The sequence below is a fragment of the Cheilinus undulatus genome, unplaced genomic scaffold (genome assembly GCF_018320785.1).
Source record: "Cheilinus undulatus unplaced genomic scaffold, ASM1832078v1 Contig5, whole genome shotgun sequence".
Lineage (NCBI taxonomy): Eukaryota > Metazoa > Chordata > Actinopteri > Labriformes > Labridae > Cheilinus > Cheilinus undulatus.
In genome coordinates this window covers 1-6,128 of record NW_024571692.1, presented here as the reverse complement: position 1 = coordinate 6,128, position 6,128 = coordinate 1, and the positions used below count along the sequence as shown (strand labels likewise).

The 6,128-nt window shown below is 41.5% G+C and overlaps 1 long non-coding RNA gene across 1 annotated transcript; it reads right to left on the bottom strand.

Annotated features, from left to right (window-relative positions):
* Positions 1–4,428: 4,428 nt before the first annotated feature.
* LOC121506657 lies at positions 4,429–5,375 on the bottom strand. The gene is made up of 3 exons (XR_005991688.1): positions 5,313–5,375; positions 4,887–4,984; positions 4,429–4,504 (listed from the first exon to the last, which is right to left on the bottom strand). It is a non-coding gene; the product is annotated as an uncharacterized LOC121506657 (long non-coding RNA).
* Positions 5,376–6,128: the final 753 nt, after the last annotated feature.

Sequence of the window (6,128 nt, the reverse complement as noted above, 5' to 3'; positions counted from 1 at the left end):
TGCCCCACCGTAGAAGTGTCCAGCCGAACGCCCCAGCGTAGAGGTTTTGCCCACCGTAGAAGTGTCCAGCCGAACGCCCCAGCGTAGAGGTTTTGCCCCACCGTAGAAGTGTCCAGCCGAACGCCCCAGCGTAGAGGTTTTGCCCCACCGTAGAAGTGTCCAGCCGAACGCCCCAGCGTAGAGGTTTCGCCCCACCGTAGAAGTGTCCAGCCGAACGCCCCAGCGTAGAGGTTTTGCCCCACCGTAGAAGTGTCCAGCCGAACGCCCCAGCGTAGAGGTTTTGCCCCACCGTAGAAGTGTCCAGCCGAACGCCCCAGCGTAGAGGTTTTGCCCCACCGTAGAAGTGTCCAGCCGAACGCCCCAGCGAGGTTTTGCCCCACCGTAGAAGTGTCCAGCCGAACGCCCCAGCGTAGAGGTTTTGCCCCACCGTAGAAGTGTCCAGCCGAACGCCCCAGCGTAGAGGTTTCGCCCCACCGTAGAAGTGTCCAGCCGAACGCCCCAGCGTAGAGGGCTGCAGCCAGACCCTCTTGAGTGACTCAGCTAACTCCGGCTAAATAGTGGATGTTTTTGATATCTTTGGTGCTCACCAGTGTGCGAAAATACCCAGCCACAATCGGGGGGGTCCACCCTAACTAGTGCTTCAGTATCAGGCTGAAGTCTTACACAGCATGCAGTATACAGGATCACAAGTAATGCATACACACACATTAAACACACATCACCCAGTCTAGCATCGTCATCAACAAAGCTGCACACAGCTGCAAGACCACAGCACAACTCTGCTCTGTGACCAGGGAAGGACACTCACGCGTCCCTCTCTTGGGGGCGTGCGCTCACACATGCACACACATACGTGCACTTATGAACCCAGCCAACGGACGTATGGTGAAATATATATTTGAATATGAAGCACAGCAGGTCTATCACAGTCAGTTAATTCAGTCTGGGTTTAATAGATTTTTTTTGGAGACCCCAACTCACCGGTAGATGTCCTAGCAGCGGCCTCGCCAGAATTAGCTCGGGATGTCTCTGCTCCATCTTCATCACTGTTTCGGTTTAGTCTTTTAGATGAGAATCAAAAGTTTTCAGGCAAAGAACTCTGCTTTCTCTTTGACATATTTCGCTGAATTTAATCACACTGAGTCCACAATTTCAGGAGAGTAACCAAAGCGGTAAGAAACACACAAGCTGTATGGCGGGGTTACGCGAGGTCATTGTTGCGGAGCATTTGAAACAGCGCCCCCCATTTTTGGAAGCTTTATCAGAGACATTATTCTTACGTATTCTTATATGAGAATAAATTCTTTACAATGAACCTAATTAAAACAAACATGACGTGCTTTCAAATGGCATTAGCAGTGACAATAGCAAGTGAAAAAATGACATTATAAATACTTCTCAAGAGACCCCCCAAAAATTTGCAGTTGAGGGTTTCAAGGGGTCTCTTGTGTCAATTAGGGGGTCTCAGACCCCCCTAGACCCCCCCGTATTTCACACAGTGGTGCTTACCCTTCTGGCCAAATATCAATATCCATAGACCTGGAAGCAGTTTGGATCTCCGTCGAGTCCAAATATTTCAGATTTAAGTAGATATTAGTACGTTTTCCCCCTGTTTTCGCTGCTCCTCACAGAGCAGACTTCTGGGATTTCATGCCAAGGCCATCTCTGCATTCATATATCGATCAACCAATAGGCGAACAGTTCAACCCAGGACACACTTAGGACCGCCCCCTCATTTGAATAACATTTCTTGCTGTATTTCATGCTGACAGGTTCTGCAGCATGAAATAAATAAATGTGAGAGCATAGCACTTTATTTATTGATTGACATTTACTTCTATTTATATATTTATTTTTGTATTTATTTCTACTTTTATTTATTTCTATTATATTTTGAGTGTTATTCTTTATATTTGTATATATTTTTACTTTTATTTATTTATGTATATATTTTTTAATTTTTTTTATTTATTTCCATTTATATATATTTTTTGTAATTTTTAAATTTAATTAAAAAAAAAAATTATTCTTGTTTTCATTTTTACTTTTATTTATGTATTTATTTATTTTTAATTTTGGCAGGTTTGGTCCTCCATACACTGCAGCTCTCACTGACTTAACTTAGTGCTTTGTGCTGCTGCTAAAGCGTCCAGACATGGAGCACTTTTTTGACATTTTAAATCAGTGACACAGCTTCTTCACCGGTGCTCAGCGACTCTCTGTTTGGTGGAGATACAAAAGGAGATGCATCCCAGCCGTCAGGTGATGGAGCTGGAGCGCTCCTGTAATACCGGATGGAGTTTAAAGTCGGGATCAGTGCATGAGGTATTACTGTTGTTTGATGTGATACTGGAAACTCTGGCTGGATTTTCTGAAACCAGTGGACAAACTAAAATAGAGGCAGAGCTGCTGTTGCAACACATACAAACAAAAAAGTTTGTTTTCATTCTTGTTACATTTTCCAAACTGTTTGAAAGCAGTGATTGTGTTACAGTCTGTATATCATTGATCCAAACGCTGAAAGCCACATATGCAACTTTCAGGGATGATTCAGGAGGTGACTTTTCCGACATGCTCAGACTGACAGAGGAAATGATGGAAAAGCCCGAGACAAATAAATGGGCTGTTGTTGCTTCATGTCAGCGTAAGCTGCCTTCAGAGTTTCACGAGTCCGTTGTCACCTCAACACCGGGAAAAAATTGGGCCATCAAGAGCAACGAGGATTTAAGGAAGTAATGTACATGCAGCTGTCACTGCCGCCTGCAGTTGGTATATTATTGTTCTCACTGCTGTGCCTACATGAGAGACACTCTATTTATTACTCTTCGAGAGACTGCAGTTACCAGACACTGTGTGTCTAGATATTAATTTGTGCACTCTACTGGTCATCGTGTGCCCAGACCCTACATTTTAGTACTATTTTAGCATCTTATCTTATTTTATTTTATTTTACTTAGCAATGAATTGCGTGTAATTATTGCTCAGTAGTATTTTTTTTTCCTTTTTCTTTTTTTAAATATATATATGTATATATGTGTATATGTATGTATGTATGTATGTATTTATGTGTGTGTATGTATGTATATATATATATATATAAGGTTCTGATTAGAGAAATAACAAATGTCATGCTTTCTGTTTAACACTATGAATTTTGTCTTAATCTTTAAGAGCATGTGTACATGTGTTTATGTGTTGTCAACTTAACTCAATAAACAGTTGTTCACAAAAAAAGTAATATTTATTGTGTGCATGTTATATGTTTGTACAGTAACTTCATGTCTTATTGTGTTTTTTGTGCTTCTCGCTGCAACCCAGTTTGCCCACTGGGACACTGATAAAATTGAACTTGAACTTGAGAGCCCTGTGCAGCTGTATTGTTGACAGACAGATGACAGAGTTAAACTGCAAGTTTGAAGAGGACACATATGCAATGGCGGAGCTAGACTTTTATCCTTGGGGGGGCCAGAGGGTGGCCAAGGCTATTTCAGGGGGTCCACAGACTATGACAATGAACATGTTTCTCAAACAATCAATAGCAATCGGAGTCTCTAAATGTTGAAATATATTTAAGTACATATTAAGCACAGAAAATGAGATTTGTGTATGTAATTAGCAGTTAGTAACTTAAAACCCTCACAGAGCTACAAATTTTAATTACTTTTTACTTGTTTAAATGTAAAAAAAAGGAAGAGAAAAAAAACAAGTGAGTGCCTTTTCTTCTATTTAAATTTAATCCAGTTTTCACATGAAAATACATAAACTCAAAGAATTTTATGCCATCAGCTTTAAAGTTTTCAAAAGCCTCAGCTGTTTGAATTAAATGAATCCCAAATAATTAGACATTAGAGAAACTGACAATTAATATCTAAACATTACAGTGACAGTACACTTCTGAAATGTGTGAGTAGTTTTATGTTGTAGGTGAGCTTTCATGTGAATATAACAACCATTTACATTTCTAATGATCCTGTCATGATTTCTTAAATTGTACCAAAATAATTCCTGACCTCCAAACCCATTCCTGAGAGTCCTGAGGTCACAACAATTTAAGTGGGTTTTACCTTCGAATGAAGAAGAAAGTCCTTTCATGAACAGAGGATAGTTCAGACACATATCAGTCCATTCAAACATCCAGCAGGTACGTACAGGGCAGTTCATCCAGGTGAGCCTCCCTACACTCCCATCCAAGGTCACCTCTACCTTTTCATTATCAGTGTGATTCTAAGAGAAAGAAACAGAGAAGAGGACAGAGACACATTCAGTTAGACATTAGATTTTCAAATAAGATCATTTTTAACTGTTTAGAATGAAAAATATCACATAAAATGTAAATGTCCATATACACAGTTATTAAAAAATAAAAATGACAACATGTATGTACTTGCATCCTGCAGAATTTCCACCAAATTCAGTTACTTACCACACGTCTTTAAAAATGCAAAATCTTCTTCCTCCAAAGACAGATGACAGTCCTCATAGAAAAGACCCTGATGGCTCGGTTCTGGGAGATAGTAGACAAAGATAAAAAACACATAGTTTTACAAGGATACTTTGTTTATCTAATACACTTCAGAACCTTTCCACATTTTTAATTCCAAGGGATTACAGGAATTAGACAAGAAGATGACATATAAATAAAGGTGAGAGGGGAAAAAGCATGAGGCTGAGTGGAAATGGATGGAGAGGAAATGTGAAAAAGCAGCACAGGCTGAGATGACAGGAGAAATAGAGAACGATGCAGGCTATGAGAGGAAATGTGGAGATTTAAGCAGAAAGAGAGAAAAAAGTAAAAGACAAGAGTAAATAGCATAAATCAATGACAAGGAAAAGAGTAGAATAAATGATGATCAGTAAATAATGGGAAAAGAGGAGGATCTGCTCACCTCTGTGTGATGTTAAAGCTCAGCCAGCAGCAGGCAGGTGAGACAGGTGAGGAGGACACCAGACTCAGGTTTTTAGCCCATGTTTCATCCGCACCTCTCTGATGGACCAGTAAATAACCATAAAACACACACCTTAGACATGATGCTAGAACAAGAAGTAAATTATTTCTCTGTATTTCAAATTCAATACTTATTTCGGCGTTCATTCAGAGGATAAATGTAGGGTTAAATCTATAACTATAGCAGCTCCAATCCTCTCTGGTTATCAGAGTAAAGTGCTGGTGGAGTCTCACTAAAAAGTATGACAACAGATAGAACACCTGTATGGATTTAGCCCCCTTTTAAAGCTTTATTTTATCGTTAAATTGAATCAATAACTACCTTTCATCACAGCGTGGTCACTAACGTTAACTTAACGGTACTCACCAGACTCTTCCTGCCGTGGTAAAGCGTCCTCCTGACGGTACTTTTCACTCCGTGGAGCCCGGGCTGTTCACCGGGCCACGGCAAGTTTCTCCCCCGCAGCTGCGACTTCTCGCTGGGGTCCAGCTGTGGCGGTGTCCGCTACAACGATGTGAAAGGCACAACCAGCTTTTGGCTGACGGGTGAAAATCTCCGATAAACTGACTCTAGCTGTCCTCCGGAAAGCCTGCTGATCTGCCCGCCGGCTGGAACTCCTGTACCCCACACCTGTGATACCTGGCGCAGCTTCACCGGGGCGGAGTCCGCTGCATCCGGGTGGGAGACATCGCGAGCTGCAGGTCGATAACCGGTTGAATCTCCTTGACACTGACTGCTACTTCGATTTTACATCTTAAAACTAGATGCTGAAAGAAAAAAAATCGCTAAATGGTGCGCAGACTGTTGAAAAAGGCCGTCGATTACCGGTAAAATACCCGCTTCCATAGCTCACAGACTCTCCGGTGAAGGAAAAGACGACATGGGGTGAAAAAGTCAGACAGTTTGGCTCAAACAGCCTCCCGCTGCTCTCCACTTGACTTCTAAATCTACACATGAAGTAATTTACGAGAAAAGTCCATTCTTTCGCTCAGAAGAATTCAAGTTTGGCGGGCATCAGCCGAGATTTGTTCAGCAGTGCCGTTATTTTCCCTCGCATCCTCTTCTTCTGTGGCGATTCTTCTTCTTAGTAAAGTGTATTACAACTCTTTCTGGTACACAGCGCCAACTACTGTACAGCAGGGACTTAGCAGTCAATAGGTATCACCGATCTCAAAATGTAGC